Raw genomic sequence first — 17,893 nt, forward strand, 5'->3', positions numbered from 1 at the left:
GTGGTGGGATGGGTGAAGCGAGAGGGGTGGGGATGGCATCCTATCTGGGAAGGCAGGTGCCAGGAACACTGCCCAAGCACCTCAGTACCTGCGGCGGGCATGTGAGGGAAGTGGCAGAGCATACTGAAGTTTGTGCGGGAAGTCAAAATGGACCACTGTGAAGAACTAGTTAATGAGTATGGTGGTGAAAGGAAGGGAACGGTGTCAGTGGTCCCACTGTGGGTAGTTGCTGTGGCTTCATATCTGACCTGCCAGCCAGTGCCAGCAGTAGCATCCCATTTGTAATTAGTGTGGTTTTTCCAGCCTTGTGTCTCAGGCGTCTAACCACATCAACTTCTGCCTGAGCCCATTTATTGAATTCCGACTTCCAAACCTGTTTGGGTGGAGGGGGGGAGAGTACAAGATTTCCAGTTCAGTGCTGTCACATGCATTGCACTGTGATGGCATGATCAATGATTTTTTTGCGGGGTTTATCCGATTTAAGGTGAGGCATTATTCCTAAGAGGCATGTCCTGGGTGTGAGAAGGTGAAGCCTTCCCCATGGGTCGGGTAACTAATTCACACGCCTCACACCAGAAGAGCTGGAACGTGGTGCACTGCAATGTCATATGAGAGTAATTTACCTCTTCCTTATTGCATCTGGGACATGTATGGGAGTCAGTTGGGTCTGGTGTCACAACGTCACAAATCTGACAGCTGTCCCATCTGCCTTATTATTATACGTGCATTTTAAACTAATGCACTTGTAATAAAGCGGCCTGGATATCCATCGTATTTGTAATTGAGTACTCGTCCGCCAAACTAATTCTAGCCCTTAGCAAGAAAAGATTTGCAAGACTTGAAAAGGGGCAGGTTAGGGAAGAAAATAGGAAAGACCTACATATGTTTCATACTGAACATATTTTAAAGGGACAGACAAATTATAAAGGTAGTTATATCAATGAATCCATTTAAATCAGAATTGCAATGAACCTTAAGTGAGTGGACCGGCACTTTATTGATTAATGATGGGGAATTTGATTACTGTGTTAATGCATTTCCAGTAAAATCATTTGTTAATGCATTTTCAGGAAAATCAAGTCTCTATATTTTTCCCAAAATGTATATCTTTGTTACTAATTGTGAGGGGGTTCGTTTGTTTCCAACATTAATAGCCTCTCAGATAATTTTTATTGTAGGTTAACTTTTCTGTTTCTGGTGGTGAAGAATTAAAAAGGACCCTAGATTGCTGATCATAGTATAATTGGATTTCTAAAAAATTGAGCAGCAAGCAGTGAAGTATTTTCTAACACTCACTCAGCAAGTCTCCAAAAACATAACCAGATATTGCCAGGTATGATTAAAGCAATCTTTACACACAATAATTTTATTTTTAGAGATGATCACTAGTACTTGGGACTTGTTTTCCCCATCTTAAGCGGGGTATCTTCTGGTGGTGGGAAAATAGTGTAACCTGGATTCCAGAGCTGGAAAACGTGTTCATGTGCTCCAATGTTTTTTCTGATCACGGTTTCCTGTCCAAAGAATGAGCTTCTAAATTAGTTATTTGTATTAGTCAAAAGAAATTATCTAAATATTGAATTCACTCATATACCTGTTGTAAGCATGAAATGCATACCAGATGAACCACCTCCCTTTTTGAAAGAGGCCTGTGAATTCTTCAGTCTTTTATTCTGTAGCAATTTTTGAATGAAATAAACTATACACCTCAAGCATATGGCCTTCACTTGCTAGGTCTCACAGATAACTTAGATGTCTTTCTTATCACGTACAAAAGAATATCTCTTCATGTTGATCTGCAATAACACAATAAAAGAACTGTGGATATATGCTGAATATCAGAAGGGCATTATTAACAATCAAATAATCCCAAATAAAGAAAATGTAAATTGTTGACTGTATATGCCTCAACTGTCATCATGTGATGGGTCAAGTAAGTTATTGTCCAAAAGGGTTGCCAATTTAAGATTGACCAGTCTTTCGATGACCTTAGACATGTATGGAAGCAGAGAAGGTAAGATTGATATATCAGGTCCTCATTTTTTTGTGCCAGCTGGAGAGTTGGAGTTTGCTTCTACATGTCCGGATACACAGCTGTCTTTAGTGACAAGTTGAAAATGTGGGTGAAGTATTCACTCGTAATGGGCGTTAAAAAATAAAATGAGGACAGAAGCATGCATTGCGCCACTTTGTAAATACGGTGCAGCAATTTCTGCCTCGTTGGTCCACATTAACGTCAAAGATAATGGTGTTAATATGGCACAAGGTGGCGCTAGAGGACAAAAAATATGCCCCTCGATGTGCTGAGACATACAGTCTGAGAGAATTTTCAAAGTGCAACGGAATTCATTTTTAATTCTCTCTGCAAGGCCATATACACTACTTGCCGGTTGCAAAAGTATTTCTGTGACCAGTAAAGATTTTTAAGAACCGACTTATTTACTAATAGGTTGGTTCTTAAAAATCCAAACCTTAATAGGTTAGAATCTGACCTTCATGCATGTTAATGAAATAGGCCACAAGCAAACCAATGCATTTCAAAGATCAAAGCAATAGGCCTCTTTCTAGACATCTAACAAATTAAAAGGTTTGCAATATAGTTTTAATTACTATTTTGAGTGAGTTATTAGTTATTAGAACCACTAAATCAGATCTGCCTTTGTCTTCTGCCATGGCCTTAGGTGTAGTTCTTTCTTTATAGTTGATTCATGATAATTATTAGCGTATTATACTTATTAACCTCTATTTCAAGCCGACTACAAAGCCAGCTGGTGAAGTAGTCAACTACATTTAAAGTAGTGTTCTCTATGACATTGTGTGAATGCAAGCAAAAACAAAAAAGGGATTGGGTGGAATGTGTAGATTAATCTTTGCCACTGAAAATTACCTGGGTCTGCGCTCCATTATTTTGCTCACAATGCCTGTTCAGAGACCAGCTACATGCATATCAGCCAAGTGTAAAACCACAAGTCACAATATGTTATATTAGAACACTGGGATGTTGGGCGCGCGATTGAAGAAAATGGAGTGAACCGGGCTTCTAATGGCTGGTAAAAGCCCAGAGCTCCAACATTCCAATGTTTAACTCACAGCAACATCTGTGAACAAAGGCCTCATAAAGCCTGAGGGGATTTCCGTTCCCTCGGACTCTGTGAGGCCTTTGTTTTATTTATTAGAACATTCTGCCTTCTATTGGAGGAATGCTCTAATAGCTTTGTAACCTGCTGTAGCTGGACTATACCAGTCACCAAAGTCCTGCTGCCTTGTTTAACCCTGGAAAGGGCCTTTAATGGCCAGTGTAGCCCACAACTGTGGGCCATAAGGCTATATAGGGATACGAAGATCCAAGCGGGCTTCAAAAAGTCCGCTTGAAAGTGCTAACCTGCTTTTTAAAAAATAGTATTAGGATTATAGTATTTAGAGGTTATAAGATTACAGGTTATAAGAAGCAGTGTACCACCATTTTTCATGTATGAAGTTACCTGGTGTATTTGAAGAAAAGGACAGCATTTCCCTGGCTGACCTGGTGTGGTGCCTCTTATCAAGTAAGGGGTATGCATAAGTGCTCCCACTCACTCGCCTAGTGAGTTTGTCAGTGGGTGAATGACTTAGACAGTAGAACACATATCAACTTTCTGATTTGTTGTAGTGCAATACAGTACAAGGGCACTGATAGACTTGTTAGAGTAGGAGTTTTAACAGAAGATACTAATGAGTATTCATGCATTTCAAGTAATGGATTTGCGTAGAAAATTTAATAATCTAGAGAAAAATAATGCACGCATTTGAAAATGTGCCCATGTGAGTGGTTGCCAATGTTCACAATGTGTACTTATTATTGCCTTACTAAAATGAAATATTGAGCTTATGTTTGAAAAATGTAGTAGTATATCATATTTAGGGTTGTGCATTATGTATTAGCTTAATTAATTAAGGGGCATATTTATACTCTGTTTGCGCCGAATGTGCATCAAAAGTTTTGAGGCGCATTCGGCGCAAACCTTGCCCCATATTTAAACTTTGACGCCCGACCCCGCGGATGTCAAAATTCCACTGTGTGCGTCATTTTTTGGAAGCGGGAAACTGCCTTGCATTAATGATATGCAAGGTAGGTGTTCCCTTCCAAATAATGACTTTAAGGCCTGTGCGCCTTATTTATACCCTAGCGTCATTTTGATGCACAGGAGGGGCTGGGCCTTAAAAAACGGCGCACAGCCTGATGTGCGCTGTTTTTTAACGCCTGGGTCAGGGCAGGTGTTAAGGTATCTGTGGACTCGGAAGGAGTCCAGAGGTGCCCTACCCCCAGGGACACCCCCTGCCACCCTCGCCCACCCCTGGAGGACACCCATGGATAGGTACAAGTACAGGTAAGTATTTTTTAAAGTGTTTTTTAAGTGTCATAGGGGGGTCTAATTTGGGCCCCCCCTACATGCCACTATGCCCAATGACCACGCCCAGGGGACAGAAGTCCCCTGAGCATGGCCATTGGGCAAGGGGGCATGACTCCTGTCTTTGTCAATGGGGGTTGTGCGTAAAAACAAATGGCGCAAGTCCAGTTTGAGGCCTGATTTTTGCCTCAGACCTGACTGGCACCATTTTTGACACACAACCCCCATTTTCCCCTATGCCGGCGCTGCCTGGTGTGAGTAATTTTTTTTTACTCAGACCAGTCCGCAGTGCCTGCTAACGTCATTCCTTAAATAAGGCGCCCGCATGGTGCGTTGGAATGGCGTTAGCCGGCGGTAAAAGTTTTGGCGCACAACTGCGTTGGCGCAGTTGTGTGTCAAAAAGTATAAATATGGCCCTAAGAGTCTTAACTTAGTGAAGGTCTTGGCCTAGTTGCACAGCCTCATGACAAACTGTATTTCTAAACGGTTAAAAAAATGTCTGCTTAGAGAGCTGAAATGTGATTTTCAATTGTGCTGACCTAATGTATTCATAACTAAAAGTCTTTTTATGAGAACTGCTTACTAGACGATGTTGCTCCTGTTGAACGTAACATTGTAAATGAAACATGTGTTAGACTGATTTTCTAAGGCTTAAACACTGAAGATACTGACGGGAGTATAAGCTGCAACAATATTGTTACCTGGCGAGCCGGATGTTGAGGACATTGCAAGAGGACCAATCATAAACATGTGAACTGGTAGAATCTGCAGATTTGAAGTTTTAGTTTTATTGGACAAAGTAGAAACATACAATCCCTGAACCAATAGGGAATTGGGAAGTAGTTTTAGGAGATCTAACTTTACAGTAATGGGGGCGTGGCTTGGCCGCCGGGCAAGATGGCCGTCACTCTGTGAGGCTCTGCCGGGGCCGGGCAATTCATCCGTCACTATCCATCCTACGGGCGGCAGTGAAGGAGCGGACCCCTGGGATTCCCCTCCGGACGCTCCAACGGTGCTTCGGGGGCCGGGTTTTGGCCGCTTCGGGCTCCCGAGAGGCAGAGACGCGCTGGGAGGCCTGGCGCCGGAGGACGCCCGCGCGCGCCGGCCTCCGTGGTGTGTTCGGAGGACAGGGGGGCTGCGGCCGCCCCCCCGGGCGAGGGGAGAGAGGACGAGATCGCGGGAGTCCCCCGCTGGAGCCTGAACTGCGGCTGTTTCGGGCCGCGGCTCCCCCCCTCCCCTTCTCTTACCGATTGGCTTCTGGTGCGTGTGGCGGCTGGGAGCTCCGGCCTCATAGGCCTCTCCCGACCTGCGGCTGAAGTCTCTCGCCGGACTTTCCGGCCCCGGGGCCCCCGGCAGAACCGTGCGGGGCCCGGTTGACAATAATGCGCTTTCTGAGAGCGCTGCGACTAGAGGAGACGAAGGCCTGAATATGGGACCTGCTGAGAGACTCTCCTGGTGATCCCTGGTATTGCTCCCGGCTGCCTGCATATAAACATTGATGGTGCCCTGCGGACCGCTTCTGGAACCTTGATCTGTACTAACAGCACAGAACCAGGTAGGGGGCGGACTGGGGTCTGGGTGGGGGGTCCGAGGCCCTGGCTGGTGCGACGCTGTGCTCCCGGGGCCCTCCCTGGCTCGTGGAGCTTAAGAATCCTGTTTCTGCAATCTGGTGGCCTTCGGACCTCCCCCCTCCCCGGCTCCCCCTGTGCTGCGTCGAGCCCCCCGCGGCTGGTGGGGCTTTCGGAGCCCACTCACGGAGACAGATTGACTTGGGAGGGGTTGGAGTTGCCGGTGCCCCCGGGGGCCATCTGGTAGCCTGGTGAGGAAAACGAAGCAGCTGACCAGGTGATTTCTTGGAGACAGAGACTTGCAGTCTTGGATAGGTTCATCTGGACTGTTCTAGTTGCACTATACGTGTAGTACTGCAAGATGGGCAAGGCAGATAAGCGACAGGCTAAACTCTCCTTCTCCGGCGGGGAGAAATGCGGCGCCCCTCCCGCCTCCCAGACTGGAGATGCAGACGCCGAGGGGGAGGCTCCAGAGATGTCTGTGAGATCCATGTTCATGGAACTTAAGACCAGCTTGGCGGGGATAGACGCCAAGCTGGATCATGTATCGGAGCGGCTTGACCGCATCAGAGCCCGGGTAGATGACCACGATGCTAGGTTTGAGACTCTGGAGACTCGCACATCTGAGATAGAGGATGCGCGCAGTGGCGATAGGGAACAGATTGCACAGATGGAGCGTCTCCTGGAGGTGATACGAAATAAAAATGAGGACCTGGAGGCCCGGTCCCGACGCAACAACATCCGCATCGTGGGGCTGCCGGAGGCAACCGACATGGGACGCATGGAGGACTTCGTTGAGAATATGCTACAGGAGCTGTTCGCTGGCGAGCTCTCTCGGTTGTTGGTGATTGAGAGGGCACATCGTTCCTTGGGCCCTCGCCCCCCGCCTGGCACTCCTCCGCGCCCAATTATTGCACGACTATTGAACTATAGGGACCGAGATACTGTGCTCCGGCTAGCTAGGGAGAAAAGCCCTCTAGTGTATAAGAATTCCGAAATTAACTTCTATCCCGATTATACCCCAGGTGTACAAGCTCAGAGGCGGGCTTTCCTACCGACAAAGCGCCTGCTCAGCCAGACTGGAATCGGGTTTGCTCTGTTATACCCAGCTAAATTGAGGGTGCGACATGAAGGCAAAGTACTGTATTTCTCTGACCCAAAGCAGGCGAATAAGTTCGCAAGACGATTACCTAAGCAACCGGGGTCGGGGGTGTCAGGGGGGGTGGGCTCCGAGGACGCCTCTCTCAGTGACAATGATTAAGAGTGGGGTTCGGGACTCCGTTGCCCCTGGGGCTGAGGGGGCGTGAGGGTCCGCTCCGCGATCTGCCCCTGATGTGTAGCTGCTGTTTGCCCAAGGCCCCTCTCCCCTAGACCATCTGGGTGGAGAGCTGTATGGCAGGCCTCTGCCCCACGGATGATTCCGGTTATGTTTTGTTACATGCCTGCAGTTTGGGCTTTAGGGATGGTTGGATGGGATATTACTAGGGTCCGATTGGGGGGCCTGGGTGGGTGGTGGGAGGAGGGGGCTGTTTGGGAAATGTTCCTGGTTCTTTTCTTGTTAAGTTATCGGCAGGTGGAGGGCTGTGTTCATGTGCGGAGCTGTATGACTGTGGTTCTGGATGGGGGATGATGTTTCCTCTGCTGTGAGATGCTTGACATGGAATGTGCGGGGACTAAATGATAATCGAAAGGCCCGGCTGGTGATGGCTTATGTTAAGCGCCATGGCATCGACATCTGTATGGTACAAGAAACACATCTGACGACATTGACAGTTGGTAGGCTGAAAGCTGGCTGGGTTGGGGAAACTCACCATTCTGCATACTCTAACTACGCTCGTGGGGTTGCAATCATCATCCGTAAGGGGCTGCAGTGGCGCACGCGCGAAATTATTTCTGACCCTAATGGGAGATACGTAATACTGAGCGGAGTGCTGTTAGATAGGGCTTGCTGGCTAGTGGCAGTATATGGGCCAAATGTGGATGACCCGGAGTTTTTCCTGGAGGTATGGCGCCAAGTAGAGTCGCTGGGAGCTGGGGCCGTGATCTGGGGCGGTGATTTTAATGTTGTTCTGGATGCGTGGCTGGACCGGGAGAGTGCGGATAAGATGCAACATGTTTCTGCAGCAAGGTCATTGACAGCAGTGATGGATAGCGGCGCGCTGGTGGATTTGTGGAGGCAGAGACATACAGGTGTGCGGGAGGGCACTTGCCTGAATTATTTCCATAGCAGCTGGTCCCGTATTGATCGATGGCTGGGCACTAGAGATGTGGAGGCCTGGACAAGAGCAATAGACCATCTTCCGCGCACGCTGTCAGATCACTCACCGGTGTTGCTATACCTGGCAATACCTAGTGAGCTACAACAGATAGTAATGTGGCGGCTGCCCAGTGGTGCTCTCCGGGACGACACCTTCCGGGGGGAGGTACGGGAGGCTATCCGGTTATTTTTTTAGGAGAACCGAGGGTCGGTGGACTCCCCTAGCACGGTATGGGAGGCGTTTAAAGTGGTTATTCGCGGGGTGTGTCTTGCAAAGCAGCATGGGATAGTGAAAACTCTAAGGCGGGAGATGGCTGATATCGAAAGGAGGCTTGAGGACCTGGAGCGGCGTTTAGAGGTGACATGGTCAAACGAGGTGCTTGCCGAAATCAGACGTGAGGTGTCACTGTATGAGGAGGCTTCTCTCCGAGAGGTTTGCTTCCTTGGGAGACATGCGCAGGCTCGCAGGTATGGCGAGGGTGAGAGAGCCGGGAGGACACTAGCGGGATTATTGCGCAGTCCCTGGGCCAGCAATTACGTCACTGAGGTGATAGATACTGAGGGAGACAGGGTGACTGGAGCGGGAGGCGTGATGCAGGTATTTACTAAATTTTTCTCGCAGCTATACGCTCCTCCGGTGGGTCTCAGGGAGGCAGATATGAAGGAGTATTTTGAGAGCATTGCGTTAGTATGGTTTGAGGAGGCGCATAGGATGTATCTGGATATGCCGTTCACAGTAGAGGAGGTGATGGCGGCGATTCAAAGCCTACCTGGGGATAAGTCTCCGGGCACCGACGGTTTAACCCCTGCCTTCTATAAAGAATATGGGGACATCCTTGCCCCATACCTGCTGGAGGTGTACGAGGAGTCCCTGGCGACTGGGTCGCTTCTGGCCTCCCTCCGGGAGGCTTTAATAATAACTGTTCTGAAACCTGGGAAGGACCCGACGCGATGCGATTCGTACCGCCCACTCTCCATGATAAACATTGATAATAAGATTCTCGCAAAAATGATAGCGACCCGACTACAGCCACTACTGTCTAAAATGGTGCTCCCGGATCAATCGGGCTTTATTCCCGGGAGATCCACGAGTCATAATCTGCGTACTTTCTTTGCGGTGCTGGGATCGCTAGAGACAGGCGATGATGTAGCTGCAGTGTTTCTTGATGCGACCAAAGCCTTTGACTCCCTGGCTTGGGAGTATATGTTTGCACTTCTGAACCGAGTGGGTCTCAGCGCGCGTTTTGTGAACTGGATCAGGTTGTTGTACACTCTGCCTACTGCCAGGTTGCGGCTTAATGGCGGCATATCTGCCCCATTCCTAGTCTCCCGGGGAACGCGACAGGGCTGCCCGCTGTCTCTGCTTCTTTTTGCGGCTGCTATGGAGCCTCTGGCGGCAGGACTGAGACAGAAATACAGTAATAGCGGCCTACAATTCAGGCAACGCCCTGTCTTGATATCCTTATACGCAGATGATATCGCGCTATACGTGCGTAATCTAGGGCAAAACCTAGATATCTTATTAGATGAGATTGTTCGCTTTGGGAACTTTTCTGGGGTCACTATCAATTGGTCGAAATCAATGATCCTGCCACTAACCCCTAGCGTGGAGAGATTTGATTCGCGATACCCTCTGGTTTGGGCAGATGGACCGGTGCGCTATCTGGGCATACACTTGTGCTGCGACGCGGAAACGCTTCGGCTTGCTAATTACGGGACAGCGCTGACATGGCTAGAGGAAAAAGTGGAGGTCTGGAAAGCTCTGCCCCTTTCGCTGACCGGTCGCATTGCTATTGCTAAGATGGTGGTACTCCCTAAATTTTTGTATTTATTCGTGAATCTCCCCCTGCCACTCACTAAGGCTTATTTCCGGCGCCTGAGGTCTGCGCTTGTGCGGCTGGCGTGGGCCGGTAAGCAGCCCCGCATCGCTTGGGAGAAATTGACGCTGCCATTTGAGCGAGGTGGATTGGCAGCCCCAGACCTGGAGTTATACTATCACTGTGCACAGGCACATTTTGCGTACTATTGGCTGAATCCGACCCGTTATATGCCACATCTTGCACCGGAGAGTGATTCTGTCTGGCCTGACGGCTTGATATGTGCGCTCAGCAGGCGGGTCCTCCCACGCCCTAGAGGTATAGACACCGTCTCCTGCACTGCCGGGGCATGGAGAGTGCTGATGCGGCGAGTTGGGTTGCCGGTTCCCTTTGCTCCATCGCTGCCTGTTATGGCGGTGGCAGACACCCAGATGTTCTGTGATGGAGGGGTGCGTGGGTTTCTACGAGATGCTGACTTGTCGGTGCTGGGAGACTGGGTGGTAGACGGTCGGCTGCTGGATGTTCCTGGTGCACTCTCGAACTGTGATGGCACCCCGCTGCAGCGTTTTTGCGCTCTCCGTGTCCGCGCTTTGCTGCGGGAGCGTTTTTTTGAAGAGCCGGATGCTCCCTTGGAGTTTCGGGCTCTGGAGGCACTCTGTAGCGCGAGATCCCCCTCCAAGTTGATAACTAAGTTGTACAATGATGTGCAGGAGCAGGGGAGCGACCTTGTGATATCCGCTCGGGCTGCATGGGAGAGAGATGTAGGGGAGCCTATCCCGAAAGCTATGTGGCGCATCTGTTGTGCTCATATGAGGACATTGTCTCCGAATTATAGACTACGCTTGCTACACTTTAAGTTTCTGCACCGAATATATTATACGCCTAGAAAACTATATTCCATGGGACTGCTGGCGGACTCGCGCTGCGCCAGATGCGGAGCTCCGGACGCGGGCTTCCTTCACCTGGCATGGGAGTGTGCGGAAGTGTATAAGTTTTGGGAGGAGATAAGACGGTCGATTGTTGAAATGACAGAGGAGGAGATACCCCTCTCTCCTAAGATAGCGCTGTTGGGATATATGGACGAGGTCCATGGCCCGCATAGACGTCTAGTAGGCCTTCTCATGCTGCTGGCTAAGCGAAGAGTCGCAATGTGCTGGGGAGGGCCCCCTGTAGAGCGGATTGGTTGAGAGATGCTGCTTTTTGCCATGATCAGCTGTTAGTATTCTGGGAACTCATGCCAGAGAGATCCCGCCCTAAGGATATCTGGAGCCCTTTAAATGAATACCTGGCGACGCAGACTGAGAGTGCTGTGTGATTGAAGTCCCTTATCTGCGTGGTTCAATCCCCCCCCCCGAATCATACGATTGTCTTTGCTGTGAGATAGCCCTGCGCGATGCGGCTGTGTCCTCCACCTGCCTGTTTTTGGAGGTTTTGCAATTGTTATCTTTTTGCAGTTATTCCTGCTCGGCGTGGTAAGATTAATACCATAGGGCGTAGCTATCCTTGCCCTTTTACGGAGTGGCGGACTGTTGCATCCCTCCGCAACGGAGGTTTTTTTTTTCTTTTTCTCTTTCCTTCTTTCTCCTGGAATGGATCCCTGGATAACAGCACATAGAGAGAGATACCGGTAGAGTCACATCTGTGATATGGGATACCACAGTAGTTATATGATGTGTAATGACCCTTATAGATCCTTATCCACCTGCCGAGAGATCTGCTGAACCAATGTATGTTTCTTTGATTTGTATTTCACTGAATAAAACAATAAAAAAAAAAAAAAAAAAAACTTTACAGGAATGCCTGGAGAATAACTTGCCATTGTCATTGCAACTTGCCACCTGCCATTGCACAGTTGCCTTTTGCCTTATACCCTATGCCGTTATACGTCTTGAGAAGAGACGTGCTTAGCTTTAATGCTTAAAAGACTTTGCCATTTTATCCTGAACTCAATGTTGAGACCTGATACCTTGCTGACTAGACTGATGTCCTGCGGATGAAGACTGTTGCCGCATGCTGATCCATTCTGTGGATAGGTTTTATCAACTAAAATGAGATTTGTTATGTCTGCCTGATTTTCTTCTAGGTACCAACCGCACTATTTTTGTAGAGCCATAGCTAGACGTTTTCTAAATTTGTGTGTTCAAACTCTTTTGCATGAAGCCCAACATGCTAATTCTAATCTTGGGTTAGATAGAAATCTTCATTAATGAAAATAAAATACTTGGAGTAACATCTGATGTTTTACTTTGCTGAATCTAATTGTACGTGATATCGTTTGCACAGTTGTTCTTGTTATTAATTTGCACAGTAACTTTGGAATGTGTAAGTGTTCAAGCTTTGATTAGACTGCGTTTCTTTCGAAGGGTTTGGCCAGCCACTGTTGTTTCTGTTTGTCTATTATTTGATTTTGAGATTAATTTACGTGACCTTAGCATTGTTAACATAGGGTAATAAATATCCTAACTTTTACATAATGGTGTGGTTATTCATGACTGAAAGGTCATGGTGAATGACAAGGATTTACATGTACTGGATTTATGGTGGGAACATCTTAAGCGTAGTCAAAAGTTTCATCGACCTATCCGCATCCCCTTGTAAGTTTACTTACCAAGATCAGGCACACCAGCAGACTTTAATCAGTTAACTCAATATGGGATTCAGTGTTGAGGATACCAGAGCCAATCTGTTGTCTGGATGAAAGGCTCCGAAGGGTCACCGTGAAGAACCAGAAGAGTGTTCCCCCACTCCTTGAGGATAGACCTACCCAGTTTATGACTAGGTTCATTTACTTGGAATCAGCATTATAGCGTCTTACATTTTGATGCACTCCTTTAGGTTAAAGACTATTATGAACATGTACCCTTGAATAGTTTCCTACATAAACAAGGCTGCTTAAACAAACATAAGTGAACGATAATTCACACATTCTTCCAACTCACTGAAACACGTGAGTGTGGATTAAATTGTCCATAAATAAGTCAGGCTGCTTTTAAGAAATGACAGGGTCTTTTTACAAAGCATTTCGATTGCATAAAAACAATATCCTGTAGTACTATTCTGCGGACTCGTACGTTTCTTTTTGAATTAACTCCAAAACATCTGAAATCAGAATATTCGGGAAATATTCATATACAAATAGTAAAACTCGAAAGGACTGTTTCCTCTCTCCACTTTTAATAATAGAGAGTTCACGTTTCAGGGCTGACTCACAAACGCATGTGGGAGTACGTGAAAACGTACAAAAAGAGTACGTTTAAGACGTGATCCAAAATGCGTCTGTGAATATCCCCCCTCGTGTAGTTTGTGTGCTACTCCCAGTGATTATCGTAGTGTTCTCTTGCGGCTCCCCTGTGCGGATAAGGATGAAATATCTCTTTTTTTTTTAAAAGACTCCAAGCATGCAAACCATATTGGCAATTACATTATGCCATCTTCTCAAAGGATCCCCGCCCACCATTCACAGTTGTTCTTGAAGCAAAAACAAATTACAAAAGAGTAAAAAAATAAAAGCGCGGCTATTGTTGGATAAATAACTGCAGAACAGTTTACATGAATTAAAAGAGTACAGCCACAGTGCACTCTTGGCAGAATGGTTCAGTCAGCTCCAGTTATTGTTTACAATTATTACCTAAATTAACTACCATATTTTTTCCCTGCTTCTGAATTTTGTTAAAATGTTAACAATTACTAACCAAGCGCCACAGCTCAACCTGGAAAATCGATATAAGAACCTGTATTTGTATTATAAGGCGTCCTCGAGACACTTACCGACAGCTGGAGTCTGTGAAGCAGCTACTGTTACCATGGCATGAATACCTGGGGACGCGCGCGCTCGGCCTGAGCCAGCCACAGGTAACATGCCCGCTCAGCTTGTATCCATTTCCTCGCCCTGGTTGCCTCCTTTCAGATAAGGGCAATCTCAGGTGTTGTTGATCCTTATTGTCAAGGAGATGGCCCCTGGACACCACACGTATAGCACTACTTACTGCCTCCGAGGTCAATATTGCTTCATCTCCAATCTCCACTGAATACTACATTCTTCCATTTCGTGCTGTGAGTGGAAGCAGTGTGTGTGATGTTGTGGCAACTAATGTGGCCGAGTGTAGCATGTTTTCCAGGCTTACTAATCAGATCTCGAATAAACGTAGCACACTTTGTGAATACTGGGCTTCCAGCTTTACTGGGCTTCGAAAGAAACAACAATATCCTATCTGGAGTTGTGAAGTACGCACTCTGGCGCGACAAGCTGTGTTTATCCCTTTATCAAGATGACAGATGTTACATTTTTTTGATTGTTTTAATTTCATTATATTTGGTTCTTTGATGATGCATACTTTCTCGAGACCCTGATGCACGAAGCTTTTAAAGCATTCATTCGTTTGTAGCTCCCAAAGAGATATCACTTGTAATTCTTCAAAAAGTATGTTTATTCATAATTTATCCCATTGCAAAACTGCATAGTCATTAAAACTAAAAATAAGGGCCCAATAACAAGTAGACTGGATGGGGATGAGGTAATTACCACATTTGGTAAATACCATTATCTTGCAATACGGAATTTACCTATTTTATATGTTTAGTGATTTTTTTCTATTCCATTTGGTTTATTTGGAAATGAAACACAACATACATAATTGATTGATATTTAAAGCACCAAATCCCTCATGTTTTTCCTTTTTGGGGCTTTTTCGCTTATACTTTTTGGCAGATTTGAGCTCCGAGAGTCTGTCATGGGAAAATATTGAGGGTGCGATATTTTATCTCACAACTTTGTTTTCTGATTCATGCGTAAACTCCTTTCTGTTTCTAGAATGACTGAAACATACTCCTAAATTTGTAAAGAGGGACTACTTCTTCGTTTTTTTCCGCCCAGACATACAAATAAAAAACAAAAGAACCCAAAATGGGTGCCAATTCACAAAGTTTGTTGCACATTTAAGTTGAATTTCGGTGCACAAATAATTCCATTCATGAGGCACAAAACCCAAATCTAAACACATACGCTGATTTGTTCACAAGTAATCTGGCACCAGAATTGTATATTATGTGCAAGAAAATCTACTTTGAGGAATGGATCATGGGGGTTCCAGAATGGGGATTCCTTACTTATCATAGTTATGTTAGAATATCGTAGTTAGAAACATCGTCTAACAAAAATAAAAGGTCCTTAATATTATTTACAAAAATATTGCCTGATTGATTGTAGAGTTTCTATTACTAACTTATAGTGGGGTGATACTTTTGTAAATGATATTTCGGACATGATATTTATGTCAGACGATATTCAACATCGCGCATATTAAGAATATGCACTGGCAGCACACTCTTCGGTAAGTGAACTTCCACAAAAGCATGATTTTGTTGGTGTCAACAAACTTTTGGCAGGCACAGTCCCATACTGGGCACAGTTGGATGTTTCCTTCTGTGAAGGTAAGTAGAAAAAGCGTTTCTAGACTGGTACTGAGAAGGAAATACATAGATTAACTCATAATAATACTAAAACTGTACTCATTATTTAATGATACTAATCCATCACTAATTCTTGTTGGGTTCCAGAATAGCGTGCTACTCATCGAAAAGCGCTTCGACGCCTCGTCAGGGGTAGTAAGCGCTATATAGATACGATTACAATACAATACAATACAATAACTGGTGGGAGACACAGGTGTAGAGAGCCACCCGGGCTCTCCCATTCAATGTATCACCACTCATCTCGGAGGCTGGGCTCAGCCCGAGGCTATAAAGAAACAGGTGTAAGACCGCACGGGTCTCCACGCCACATCCACAGTAGTTGTCGGTGTGTGCTAACTTCTCCGCTATAGCGTGTTAGTACAGCATGTGAAGAGTGGGCCATTTACACTGGCAACGAGGCCGGAGCACCCACTTCACCTGCTAGCATCCAGCACCCTCCTCTGCTGCTCCCCACTTTCCACTGTGATGCCGTCCCTGCACTCGGAGCAACGCTACAGGCGCAGCTCGATCACCGGCCGAGCGGGCCTCGGTCTCCTGTCACCACAGGTACGGTGCTGCAAGGGACAGGGCACCTGCCGCCATTCAGATCTCCCTGCGGCACGGCCACAGAGGCCCTATTTCACAGCCGAGCACATGTGGCTACTGCATATGCGACCCTAGCACAGAATACCACATGGCCTGAAAGACACGTGATGCCATTCACGTGGCCTCTGCGGATCAGCCCGTGGCACCCCCAGCCCTGCGATGAAGGCCTCAGCAGCAAGGGGTTGTCGGCAACAGACATCTGGGGGGGGAGTATAAATAAAAGCAGTCAGGCCTTCCCCAGCTACTGTGCATTACTACAGGTGTCCCACTACGTCTAGCAGAAGGACTCTGAGGGCATGCAACTCAACTGACCTGTCCCACCACTAGAGGGCACCAGCACAGCGACCTAGTGTTTTTGTCTCACAGCCTCTCATTAAAAAAAAAAATAAAGGAAGGAAGGTAAAGCAATGCAAAAGCAAATCAAGCAGGGGAGGAAACAGGGCCATTCAAGCCTCACAGAGACAAACCAAAGGCACCTTATCATAAACAATTGTGCCCACCCCTTACATAACACAATGAGGTCATCACCACAACGTGACCATCCACGCTCAGCACCCAACCCCGGGGCACCCTTTTCTGTCACAGCACTGCCACGTTTAGCCAGCTGGAAGCCCTGCCACAGCAGCACCACGGTGGCGCCATTGGCTGGGGAGAAAGGCACTACTTCCGCACCATGAGGGAAGTAGATTGCACGGCCCAAAGATCACTGATGATGCACTTTGGGGGTGATGAACTCTACGAGCTATTCGAAACACAGGCAACGACGACTCCGATGCTGCAGTGACCACCCAAAATTGTTACTTTGATCCCAAGCTCAATCCCGACTACAAGCATTTAAAACTGCGTCAGTCAGATGGACATGGAGTCAGTGGATATGTTCTACACCCGACTACGGAAACTGGCGACCACATTTGTGGGCGTTGACCAACACAAAGAAATACACACACCAAGTGGTTCTCCAGGTTGGACCTGAACTCCAGGTACCACCAGCTGGAGTTGGCACCACAGAGCCATAACAAAACCACATTCTCCCCCCATGTGGGCCCCCAGCGGTACCACCAGCTCAGTTTTGGGGTCTAATCAGCCACCAAAGTGTTCCCGATTTCCAACCGTGAAACGCTGTTGGGGCTGTTGGGTGTTCTCAACTTAACTGATGACATCCTCATTTTCTTGGAAACTCTGGAGGATCACCATCGCCGGTTGCAAGCAACTGTTCAGTGACTTTCTGAGGAAGGTCTCACCCTGCACAAGAAGAAGTGTGCCTTCTATCACAATTCCATTGGCTTCTTTTGCTACATATTCTCACGAGAAGGACTCCAGGTCGACCTAAAGAAGGAAGAGGCCATTTGAGGTGTGTTGGTGCTGCAGAACCCCACAGAAGTAAGGAGCTTCCTGGGGATTGCAACCTACTGCGGGAGGTTCATTCCCCACCTGGCTACCACAGCCGAACCCCTCAGACAGCTCACCAGGATTGGCAACATGTGGGACTGAAGCCCTGAGCAGACAAGGCATTCCATACCATCAGGAAGGTGCTACTGGACAAAGCCACAATGTCCTACTTCCACCCAAAAAGAAGGACATAGTTGGCAGTGGACGCCAGTCCAGTAGGGCTAGGAGCCGTCCTGATGCAGGAGAAGGAAGACCATGAATGGACACCAGTGGCCTATGTGAGCAGAGCCCTCTAAGTGACTGAAACACACTACACCCAAATCGAGAGGGAGGCTCTCGCCAGATGGTCATGCCAGCACTTTAACATATATCTGTGGCATGAGTTTAAAGTGGTTACGGATCACAAGCCACTGGTGT

At 47.2% G+C, this 17,893-nt stretch overlaps 1 protein-coding gene across 1 annotated transcript in view; it reads right to left on the reverse strand.

Moving 5' to 3' along the window:
* LOC138300740 (E3 ubiquitin-protein ligase TRIM32-like) overlaps nucleotides 1-13,913 on the reverse strand; it is a 128,143-nt gene extending 114,230 nt beyond the window's left edge. The window contains exon 1 of the mRNA XM_069240471.1: nucleotides 13,799-13,913. The gene's annotated coding sequence lies outside the window, so the exon portion shown is untranslated. The remainder of the gene's footprint in view (nucleotides 1-13,798) is intronic.
* Nucleotides 13,914-17,893: the final 3,980 nt, after the last annotated feature.

This window comes from Pleurodeles waltl, chromosome 1_2 (assembly GCF_031143425.1).
Source record: "Pleurodeles waltl isolate 20211129_DDA chromosome 1_2, aPleWal1.hap1.20221129, whole genome shotgun sequence".
NCBI lineage: Eukaryota > Metazoa > Chordata > Amphibia > Caudata > Salamandridae > Pleurodeles > Pleurodeles waltl.